The sequence below is a fragment of the Macaca thibetana genome, chromosome 17 (assembly GCF_024542745.1).
Source record: "Macaca thibetana thibetana isolate TM-01 chromosome 17, ASM2454274v1, whole genome shotgun sequence".
Classification (NCBI taxonomy): domain Eukaryota; kingdom Metazoa; phylum Chordata; class Mammalia; order Primates; family Cercopithecidae; genus Macaca; species Macaca thibetana.
The window spans coordinates 76,901,356-76,911,859 of NC_065594.1; positions in this window are offsets into that span (position 1 = coordinate 76,901,356).

Consider the following 10,504-nt stretch of genomic DNA (forward strand, 5'->3'; position numbering starts at 1 on the left):
GGGGTTTCTTGTTCTCCAGGCTGGTCTCGAACTCCCGACCTCAGGTGATCCGCCCACCTCGGCCTCCCAAAGTGCTAGGATTACAGGTATGGGCCACTGCGCCCAGCCCAGAGAAGAAAAACTTCTAAAGGAAAGAAATCATCTCATCCAAGACTGATATTCTTACATCGTATGTAATAATGTTGTTACAGCTATTAGCATAGCCAAGTTGTAACAACATACTACATATAGATGCTAAGCCATTAATATCAATGACTTGCTGTATTGCTCTCAACAATTTGAGATTTCTCTTACTCAAGCTTTTTACCCCTTGTTCTAGCAGGTACATGGTTTTTATAATCCTTGTGGATTTGAAATCTAAGACATCAAAACTAAAGTCAAAAAGACATATCTAATACCAGAATAAAAGCACAGTCAGATGTCTGGAAGATGAATCAGATTTCCAGGTAACTGTCAAACACTTAGTCTTTTTTTAAAAGATGAAAAAAAAAATCACAGACCATAATTTTCTCTACTTTAAACTTTTCTATGAGCCCTATAAGAGAAGAAAACAGCCTTGAAGAATCAAGATTATTATAGAGAAAACTTACCTGAAGAGAAAAGGATATATACATATGATGACCTTTAAAAATTAACACATCCGGAAAAGGTATGCAAGTTATCCCTTTCAGAGAAAGAAACTTCAAATGATGTTTCTAAAAGAATAACAACTTTTAAAAGACCTGTATGCAAAAGACACACTTGGCACAAAATGACAGAGGAAAGTTTAAAATAAGTGGATAAAAAGGATATGAAAGAAAATTAATAAAAGCAAGCCATAGTAACAGCAAATAAAATATAATTCCTGATAAAAGTAATTTGTGGTAGATATAATAATGCCCCCGCAAAAGACCCTGTCCCAATCCTGGAAACCTGTGAATATGTTACTTTTTATGGCAACAGAGACTTTGCAGGTATGATTTAGGATGTAGAAATGGGGAGATTATTCTGGATTATGTGGGTGGGTACAGTAAAATCATAGTATGCTTATAAGAGGGAGGCAGCAGGGTCAGAGTCAGAGAAGAGGATATGGCAACAGAAGCAGAGGTCAGAGCGATGCAGGACAGGAGCCAAGGAACAAAGGTGGTGTCTAACAGCTGGAAAAAATGGGAAAATGGATTCTCTCCTAGAGCCTTCAGGAAACTGGCAGCCTTGTTGACTCCTTGATTTTAGCTCACTGAAACTTATTCCAGATCTCTGACCTCCACAACTATGAGGTAATAAATTTGTGTTGTTTAAACCAATAAATTTGTGATAATTCAGAAATGAAAACAACCATTAGAAACTATTACGAACACCTCTATGCACACAAACTAGAAAACCTAGAAGAGATGAATAAATTTCTGGACACTTACACCCTCCCAGGTCTGAGCGGGAAGAAACTGATTCTCTAAACAGACCAGTAACAAGCTCTGAAATGGGATCAGTAGTAAATAGCCTATCAATAAAACAAGACCCAGGACCTGATGAATTCACAGCTGAATCATACCAGATGTACAAAGAAAAGCTGGTACCATTCGTTTCTACTGAAACTATTCCAAAATATTGAGGAAGGACTCCTCCCCAACTCATTCTATGAGGCGAGGCCAGCATCATCTCGATACCAAAACCTGGCAGAGACACAACAAAAAAGAAAGCTTTAGGCCAATATCCTTGATAAACATTGATGAAAAATCCTCAACAAAATACTTGCAAACCAAATCCAGCCAAAAAGCTTATCCACCATAATTAAGTAGGCTTCATCCCTTGGGTGTAAGTTTGGTTCAAGATAAGCAAATCAGTAAATGTGGTTCATCACATAAACAGAACCAAAACAAAAACCACATGATTATGTCAATAGATGCAGAAAAAGCTTTTGATGGAATTCAACACCCGTTCATGTTAAAAAACTCTCAATAAACTAAATATTGAAGGAACATATCTCAAAATAATAAGAGCCATCTATGACAAACCAACAGCCAACATTATACTGAATGGGCAAAAGCAGGAAGCAGTCCCCTTGAAAACCAGCGCAAGACAAGGACGTCCTCTCTCACCACTTCTGTTCAACATAGTATTGGAAGACCTAGCCAGAGAAATCAGGCAAGAGAAAGAAATAAAGGGCATCCAAATAGGAAGACAGGAAGTCAAACTATCGCTGTTTGCAGATGACATGATTCTGTATCTAGAAAACCCCATAGTCTCAGCCCAAAAGCTCCTCCAGCTAATAAACAACTTCAGCAAAGTCGCAGGATACAAAATAAATCTACAAAAATTATTAGCATTCCTATACACCAAAACAGCCAAACTGAGAGCCAAATCAGAAAGGCAATCTCATATTCAATTGATACACACACACACACACACACAAACACACTATGTAGGAATACAGCTAACCAGGGAGGTGAAAGATCTCTATAATGAGAATTACAAAACACTACTCAAAGAAATCAAATAAGACACAAACAAATGGAAAAACATTTCATGTTCACGGATAGGAAGAGTCAATATCATTAAAATGGCTATACTGCCCAAAGCAATTTACAGATTCAATGCTATTCCTGTCAAATTACCAACAACATTCTTCACAGAACTAGAAAAAACTATTTTAAAATGTATATGGTCCAGGCATGGTGGCTCATGCCTGTAATCCCAGTACTTTGAGAGGCTGAGGTGGGCAGATCACCTGAGGTCAGTCTGGCCTACATGTTGAAACCCCATCTATACTAAAAATACAAAAATTAGCCAGGTGTAGTGGTGTGTACCTGTAGTCCCAGCTACTGGGGAGGCCAAGGCATGAGAATCACTTGAAACCAGGAGGCAAGTGTTGCAGTGAGCCAAGATTATGTCACTGTACTCCAGCCTGGGCAACAAAGCAAGATTCTGTCTCAAAAAAAAAAAAAAAAAAAAAATATATATATATATATATGTGTGTGTGTGTGTGTGTGTGTGTGTATACATATGTGTGTGTATACATGTGTGTGTGTATACGTGTGTGTGTGTATATATATATCCCAAAAAAAGCCCAAATAGCTAAGGCAATAGTAAGCAAAAAAAACAAAACTGGGCCGGGCGCGGTGGCTCAAGCCTGTAATCCCAGCACTTTGGGAGGCCGAGACAGGTGGATCACGAGGGCAGGAGATCGAGACCATCCTGGCTAACATGGTGAAACCCCGTCTCTACTAAAAAAATACCAAAAAAAAACTAGCCAGGCGAGGTGGCGGGCGCCTGTAGTCCCAGCTACTCGGGAGCCTGAGGCAGGAGAATGGCGTGAACCCGGGAGGCGGAGCTTGCAGTGAGCTGAGATCCGGCCACTGCACTCCAGCCTGGGTGACAGAGTGAGACTCCGTCTCAAAAAAAAAAAAAAAGAACAAAACTGGAGGCATCACTTGACCTGACTTCAAAATATACTACAAGGCTACAGTAACCAAAACAGCATGGTATTGGTACAAAAACAGGCAAGTAGATAAATGGAACAGAATAGAGAGCCCAGAAATAAGCCTGCACATCTACGACAATCTGATTTTCAACAAAGCTGACTAAAACAAGCAATGGGGAGAAGACTTCCTATTCAATAAATGATGCTGGGATAACTGGCTAACCATATGCAGAAGATTGAAGCTGGACCCCTTCCTTACACCATATACAAAAATCAACTCAAGATGGATTAAAGACTTAAATGTAAAACCCAAAACTATTAGAACCCTGGAAGACAACGTAGGCAATACCATCATGGACATAGGAACAGGCAGATATTTCATGACAAAGACACCAAAAGCAAGTGCAACAAAAACAAAAATTGACAAGTGGAGTCTAACTAAACTAAAGAGCTTCTGCACAGTGAAAGAAACTATCAAACCAAAGTAAACAGACAACCTGCAGAATGGGAGAAAATATTTGCAAACTATGCATCTGACAAAGGTCTAATATTCAGCATCTAAAAGAAACATAAACAGATTTATAAGAGAAAAACAACCCCATTACAAAGGGGGCAAAGGACATTAACAGACACTTCTCAAAAGAAAGACATACATGTGGCCAACAAGCATATAAAAAAAGGCTCAATATCACTGATCAGACAAATACAAATCAAAACCACAATGAGATACCATCTCATACCAGTCAGCATGGCTATATTAAAATAAAAAAGTAACAGATGCTGGTGAGCTTGTGGAGAAAAGAGAACACTTACACACTTTTGGTGGGATTGTAAGTTAGTTCAACCATTGTGGAAAGCAGTATGGTGATTCCTCAAAGAGCTAAAAGCAGAACTACCATTTGACCCAGCAATCCCATTACTGGGTGTACACCCAGCGGAACAGAAAGCATTCCACCATAAAGACACATGCATGTGCTACTCATAATAGGAAAGACATGGAATCAACCTAAATGCTCATCAATGACGGATTGGATTTTAAAAATGTGGTGCATATGCATTGTGGAATATTATGCAGTCATAAAAAAGAATGAGATCATGTCGTTTGCAGGAAGATGGATGGAGCTGGAGGCTGTCATCCTAAGCAAATTAATGCAGGAACAGAAAACCAAATACCACATGTTCTCACTTATAAGTGGGGGCTAAATGATAATTTATGAATGCAAAGAAGTAAACAGACACTGGGGTCTACTTGAGTGAGGAGGGTGGGAGGAGGGAGAGGAACAGACAAGATAACTATTCAGTATGGGGCTTAATACCTGGATGATGAAATAATCTGTACAGCAAATCCCTGTGACACATGTTTACCTGTGTAACAAACTTTCACATGTACCCTCAGACCTAAAATAAAAGTTAAAGAAACAAATATTTAACTCATGGAATTACAATTTAAATACATAAGGCATCATTTTCACCTTTAAATTTGGGAAAAGTATGGGAGATAGAATATTTTTATCAAATAGAGAAATCAAATATTCTTTATGCCATTGATTATGTTGTCAGTAATCTTTTGTAGGATGATTTGATGCTATACATGAGAAACTTATGGTTTTGTGTATCTTGTGAACTATGACTTTCCATTTCAAGATTGTACCTTAAGAAAATAACACAAACATGGGCAAAAACTTAATGAAAAATATATTCCTTACCATATTGTTTATAAAAACTTAGAAAATGGAAATAATTTAAATATACAACACTAAAAAGTTGGCTGAATACATTGTACTACATCCATATAATAAAGCGTAATTTAGCCATTTAAATGATTTTGTAGAACATTTAATGTCAGAACAATACTAAAGATTTTATTGGTCAGAATAAACTAGATAAATAGAGATAGACATAATCTAGTTTGAGAACAATTCCAACGTTCTCAGTGCCTTACACAATGGTCCGTATAGAACCAGGTGACTCTTAAGGGCAGCTCTCTGCCCTCTATGTGTTGGTTTAGCATTTCAAGATATTTCCCTCTTATGGGAAAATCTTTTTTTTTTCCCATCTCTGAGTCACAGCAGGAAAAGAGCATATCATTTCATCACTACTAGGGATTAAAATGCTTCTACTTCAAAGTAACATATGTCACTTCAGCTTATATTTTATTTGCCAAAGTCAACGGCCACATCAAACCTCAAAGGAGAGGGAAGTAAGTCATTTCTTGGCCTTAGAAGTAGGGGAGAACACGATATTGATGAATGGTAGTATTCTTACCATTAACATGTACTGTTAAAAGTTTAATATAATAATACAACTTGTTAAAATTGTGTGTACATGTGTTTGTGTATGTGTCTCTACGTGTGTATCTATTTGGATAGAGATACAGGTAAGATAGATGTGGACAGACACATGTGTGCATATAGAGTCAACAGAAACTCTCCGGGTAGCAGGAAAATAGGTGATTTTTATTGTCTCTTTTTATTATCTGTATTTTCCAACTTTTTTGCAATGAGCAAATGTTATTGGAATAAGACATCAAGTTATAACATTAAAAAATATACCAACAAAGAAACTTGTTGGATGTATTTTATTTTCCTTGGCAAATGTACATGATATGTTTATAACTGTTTGAAGTTCAAATTTTATGAGTCTTTTAAGAAAATGAAGTTCTTTAAATTAAAAAAAAAATGTGAGAATTGATGACAGCAGCAGTAGAAAATGAATACAGATTTTGCTACTTGGAAGTAGCATGCTGCTACAGCAAGTGCCAAACACATAGACAAGCTTTTAGAATTGAGTAATGAGCAAGGGTAGGAGAATTTTGCAGAATGTGGTGAAAAAGACTAGATTGCCTTGAGCAGGCTATTAGGGGAGATATGGATGGGGAAGATCCTGTTGGCGAGAGGTCAGAAAGAAGTGAGAACCCTTCCTGTATTGTCCCAGAGAATACCTAAATCATCACCAACAGACTGAAGAAACTTCATTAAACATGCTGCCAATGAGGACTCAGAAGGAAAGGAGGATTGTGTTATTGGAAAGTGGGGCAAAGGAGAACCTTTTTAGGGAATGCAGAAAGTTTCCTGTAATTATGTCCTGCAGTTATGTGGGAAGCAGGAGCTTGTAAGAGATGAACTTGCATATTTAGCTGAGGGGATGTCCCAGCGACATGCTCAGGGAATGACTTGCTTTCTTCTTCCTGCTTACAGTAAACTGCAAAAGGAGAGAAATACATTGAGGGAACAACTAGTAAGTGAAATAAAACCAACACTCAGTGATTTGAAAAATTCTGTTTATGCAGATTGCAAAAGTTCTAAAATTAAGAGATTTACTATCAGAAAGTGCACTCTGGAGGAGAAACCAAGAGTTTGGCTAGACAACCTTTCGCTAGTGCCCCAGAAGGATGCAAAGATCAGAGCACATAGTCACATCAGGGCTGGTTGAAGAAATTCAAGCATGTGTGACTCATGGGAGCCCTCAGCCATCTCTGCAGAACCAAAAATGGAGATGGGGTTATTATTCTATGCCTCATTTGTAGGAGTTTTAATCAAAAATTGGAGCCAGAGTTTGTCAAATTCGCTTTCTGCATCTACTGAAGTCAGAATCATATGAATTTTCATCTTTATTCTGTTAACATGCTGAATAGCATCTATTTTCAAATGTTATCCTAACATTTCATTCCTGGAATGTACCCTATGATGTATTATTTCTTCTTTTATATTGACTGATTCAATTTACTAATATTTTTTAAGGATTTTCACTTGTATGTTCTTGAGTAATATTAACCTATAATTTTCTTTTCTTGCAAGGTTTTTTGTTGTTGTTTGTTTATGTGTTCTTTGTATTTTGATATCTGGATGATACTGGCCTCATTAAATGAGTTGGAGATATTCTTTCTTCCTCTTCTGCTTTCCAAAATAATTTGTGTAAGGTTACTATTATTTCTTCTTTAAGTGTTTGATAGAATTCACAGGTGAAATTATATAGACCTGACATTTTCTTTGAGGGAAGGATTTTGACAGCAAATTCAATCTCCTTAACAACATTTTCCGCTTATTTTGTATCAGGTTTGGGAGGTTTTATTTTTCACGTGAGTTTTAAAATTTATTAGCATAAAGTTATTTATACTATTCTTTTATTTTCCTTTTAATCACTGGAGTGATATGCTCTTTCATTCTTAATATTTCTAATTCTTGTTTTCTCTACTTTCACTCAATGAGTACTATCTATCAGGTTGGTTAATCTTTTTAAAAATTATTTTCTGCCTTAAATGTTCTCAATTGCTGTCTTTTTTCTCTTTCAGTGATTTTTGCTCTTACCTTTCTTATTTAATTTCTAACAGTTACTCTAGTTTTAATATGCTCTTCTGTTTTTAGCTTTGTGAAATTCATTTAAATCATTGATTTTAAATTTATCCCCTTTCCTAATATACACATTTCCCACTTAGCACTGCATTAGCAGTATTCCTTAATTTTGTTAAGCTGTCTTTTTATTATTTTTCAGTTTAAAATATTTTCTAATTTCTCTTGTGATTTATTTGACCAATGAATTTCAAATATTTGGAGCTTTTACTTTTTATTTTATTTATTTTATTTCATTTTTTAATTTTTGAGACAGAATCTCACTCTGTCGCCCAGGCTGGAGTGCAGTAGCGTGATCTTGGCTCACTGCAACCTCTACCTCCCTGGTTCAAGCAATTCTCCTGCCTCAACCTCCTGAGTAGCTGGGATTACAGGCGCGCCTCACCACGCCCAGCTAATTTTTGTATTTTTAGTAGAGATGGGGTTTTATCATTTTGGTCAGGCTGGTCTCAAACTCCTGACCTCATGATCTGCCCGCCTCGGCCTCCCAAAGTGTTGGGATTACAGGCGTGAGCCACCATGCCCGGCCTCTATTTGGAGCTTTTAAAACATGTATTGTTGTTTTTGGTTTTTAACTTAGTTGCGTTGTGGTCAGAGAACACACTCTGAAATCTTTTGAAAGTTATCAGAACATTTAATGGAATATCATACGGTCTGTTTTGGTGAACATTTTGTGTTATCGTGAAAAGATTGAATACTCTGCCATTGTGCAGGTAAGGCAAGGTTGGCAACATTAAAATTTTCAATATCTTTACTAGTTTTTGTGTCTGATTCTATCAGACAGGAGTGTTAAGTCTTAAATTTGTATTATATATTACCTATTCTCCTTTTAGTTCTTCTGTACATCTTTGCTTCACATATTTTGAAGCTGTGTCATTGAGGCATATACATTTCTGTTTGCTATATTTGGATCAAATGACTATTACCATTGTGACATGTTGCTGGGTATCTCTGGCAGTACTCCTCATCTGGAAGACTACTTTGTCGGCATTGACATAGTCACACTAGCTTTCTTATTCTTAGCATTTGCGTGGTATAATTTACCCCATATTTTCTCTTTCCACCTACCTATGTCCATTCCAATTATGCATCTGGGGACTGAGGAAATCATTACTGTGTGATTTATGGATCTACTGAGAGCTGGCTGTGGACTCATGTCCTCACTCCAACAGGACCGTGGGATGCTTCCCTGTCCGTGGGCATCAATATCACCCTGTCCTTTCCAGTGGAGCCTACTGACTTCTACAGAGGTATCCATATAGTAGGATATACATATCCTACTATATATAGTAGGGACGTTTCAATGTCTCTTTGTCACATTGGACTACAAGGCCTTGTAGGACACGACTTTCTACCACCTGTCCAGCCTCATATGGCACTCGCCCCTGAGACAGTCCTCCAGCCACATGGATTTCAGACATGCACGGGGTCGTGCCCGGTTGTCTGGCATGTCCTTCATTGTGCTTTTTCCTTCAGGTTAGGAATATGACCTAAGGATCATCCCACCCAAAGTAGTTTCCTTCAATTATTATTTACCACTGCTTCTTATTCACTTCCTTCACAGTGCTAATCCTAATTATATACATTTATCTAAATACAAATATGTGTGTGTGTGTATGTGTGTGTGTGTATGTAATTTTAAAAATTCTCTTTTTCCTCTGTTAGCTTTTAAGGCCCACAAGGACAGAGACCTTGTCTAGTCTGTTAACAAATAAATAGCTAGCTTTTGTTTTTTAGCACAAAGAAGTAGATGCTCATCAAATAGTTTTTGAATGATGTAAGAAAAAACGTTTATATATTTAAATATGATAAGCATTATACCTATGGATTACATACAGAAATGGAAATCTCTCAATCTTTAGAACCCTATCCATATTTACGGGTGGGAGACACAAATAGCATCTACCCTGACTTTCTACTTTCTTGGTCATTTGGCCTCTGGGAGATCCTTAAAAGCATTTCTACTCTCTCACTTATCCTGAAATTTCTAGCCATAGGCCGTATTTTGCTACCATGTTTTGCTCACCTGCATACACATAAAAATGTGTAGCTGTCCGGTGTTTTGAATGGAACTGAGCAAAGTTACATAGCCCGTTTTCCTTTCTTTCTCTCTTTTATATTTTAAGAAATTGCTGGGGAGGGAGGTTGTTCTGTTTTGTTTTTGTTTTACTTCCTTGTGAGGTCTGCAAAAAACCCCTTAAAGCCTCAATCCCATTTCCAGAAAATTTAATCACAAAATTAGGCATGTCTGCCCCCTAGTGGCGAGCCTGGTGATTACCATAGAAGCCGAATATTTTGACACCGGCTTTTAATGGAATTACCTACTGTAAAACGGCCGCATCAGATTGTGTTTAACCACCAAGCCATGACCTTTACTTCGTCTCTAATCTTCACTCTACATAAAAAGAACTTTCCTTTTTCTCTGTATCAATGTTTGAATTTATTCGTTTATACTAAATGTATACTATCTTTATGGTAAAAAAATATATATATGGCATTAAAAAATATATGTTTATAACAGCCTCGGCCTTCAGGGAGGTAATAGTATGTTTAATGAAACTCTTGTAATAAAGGAGTTTTAATACTGAAAACATAACAAGTCATCACACAGAGGAAACAATGTAAAACATTAAGTGATTTCTTACACACTTTGAAAATAGGAATAGGGATCATTTTTATGGTTCAAGTATTCTCTCTAGACCTGTCAGCAACCTGCTTTCTACTAGACAGCCAAATAAAGATTTTAAATCTGAGAGTA